The sequence below is a fragment of the Elaeis guineensis genome, chromosome 14 (genome assembly GCF_000442705.2).
Source record: "Elaeis guineensis isolate ETL-2024a chromosome 14, EG11, whole genome shotgun sequence".
In the NCBI taxonomy this organism is placed as follows: Eukaryota; Viridiplantae; Streptophyta; class Magnoliopsida; order Arecales; family Arecaceae; genus Elaeis; species Elaeis guineensis.
The window spans coordinates 40,892,408-40,894,435 of NC_026006.2; the positions used below are offsets into that span (position 1 = coordinate 40,892,408).

The window sequence follows — 2,028 nt, forward strand, 5'->3', positions numbered from 1 at the left end:
CCACTGGTTGTGGTCTCCAGGAAAGATTTGGATGGTTTCTCCAGCCGGGGTTATAAGTGCTCGAATATGGATCGTTTCCTGGTCTGCGAGCTTGTTGGACTTGAGCTTGCTAAACCTGCTCATGCACAAACTCAGAAAATTGAGGTGTGGCGGGCATTCACTAACAAAATGGTTTGGACTTGCACACAATGCACAAACTTCTTGGATTGGATTAGGTGGAATCAAGGATTGTCCAGTATTTAGAAAATGGTCTAATTTTTGGGACAGTTCATCTACCTTACTGTGGATATCTATGATATTTCCAATCTGATAAATTTTACTTCTTTTTTGTTGAAGCATGGGTTGTTCTCTAGAGATGGCAGACATATGATGTAGGGAATTCTCACTAAGTGTTTCAAAGAGCTGCCAGGCTTCATCCTCACTCTTTAGCATGAATGTCCCATCACATGATGCATCAATCATTTGTCGGTGTTTCTCTGATAGACCATCATAAAAATACTAACAAAGTTGCCATTTAGGGACAGCATGGTGTGGACATTTACAAATGAGGTCCCTTAACCTTTCCCATGTCTCATGAAAAAGTTCACCCTCCAATTGGGAAAAACTAGTGATAGCTTTTCTAATTTGATTTGTTTTTCCAATTGAAAAGTATTTCTTGAGAAATTTTCTCCTAAGATATTCCCAAGTTGAAATGGTTATAGAACTTAAGGAGTTTAACCAATGCTTGACTTTGTCCTTAAGTGAGAAGGAGAATAGTTTCAACCTAAGGGCATCATCGGAGAAGTTTTGGATTTTTACTATGGAACAAATTTCAAGAAATTCATCCAAGTGTTTGTATGGTCCTTGTTACTAAGTCCATAGACTGATGGCAACATTTGAACAATGCTAGACTTAATCTCATATTGGGTAGCTTCTACTGGAGGTGCTTGAATGCATGGACAGTAGGTATACGAGGATGGAGTGAAATATTCTCTTAATGGGTGTGGAGGATTAGCCTCACCAGGTGCAGCCATGTTTCTAACTCGGATAGTCCTAAGAGTCTTTTGTAATTCTTCGTCTAATGGCTGCAAGTCGGGTTTTAGTGATCATCGACCTAACATGCAACTAAAAGGTCTATGTAAGACTATCCTAGTTTGTTAAGGATTATTTTTTTTTTTTTTATTAAGAGGAGAAGAGAAGAGAGAAAAGAGTTCTAAAAAAGAGATCCTAAGAAGTCCTAAAACTAATAGAAGAATTAGTTATGGTTTAGATTTTAATTACAATCAAGTTAGCATGCAGTGGACTCTCTATCCTAAAGTTATCCTAGTTCTAGACAGCTCCTAACTGTAGTTAGCCTTCAAGCCCTCCAAGTCGGAGCTTGACCAACCAACTAGCCAGGTAAGTGTAAGGTTGGTGGGAGTCCTCCCATTGCTTTCCTTAGACACCAATTAAATTGGCCAGGTCAGCGAACGGAACCAATTAAAAACCACCTTCCTTCGGGCCCAGTCGTCCCGCAAACCACTTGCCTAGACACCAGCTAGCTGACCAAGTCTAACCTGATTAAACTTTCAGGGTCACTTATCCTAATGAGCTTGAAATCCTTAGGGGTCAATGTCTAATTAATTTTAGATTAAGGTCTAGGTTATACAAATGCAAGGGAGTGATTTGTGGGCCAAGGAAGGATGATCAAATCCCCACCTTATCTTAGCTACTGGGTTGCGCCCTTAAAGTTAATTATGGAGATGCAATGCAAAGAAATAAGGTGTCCAATCAAGTTAGAAATTTTTATATTTGAGGTTATGCTATTTTAGTTAAGTATTATGAAATATCAGTGGCTTTTTTTTTTAATTCAATCGTGCTAAGATCTCCGACAACGGTGCCAAAATTTGATGCGTAGTCATTGATAGCATCAAAAATAACTCTACTCACTACGTAGGTAGGATGAGTTGAGATCGTATCCTCAGAGACCTTGGGCTGAGTTGAGATCGTATCCTCAGGGACCTTGGGCTAAGTTAAGATTGCAAAATAAAAGAAAGAAGAAAGAAGCAT

At 39.1% G+C, this 2,028-nt stretch overlaps 1 non-coding gene across 1 annotated transcript; it reads left to right on the forward strand.

The window, feature by feature from the left end:
• Positions 1-520: 520 nt before the first annotated feature.
• LOC140853910 (small nucleolar RNA R71) lies at positions 521-626 on the forward strand. Its single transcript, XR_012137052.1, has one exon. It is a non-coding gene; the product is annotated as a small nucleolar RNA R71 (small nucleolar RNA).
• The last annotated feature ends 1,402 nt before the right edge of the window (positions 627-2,028 follow it).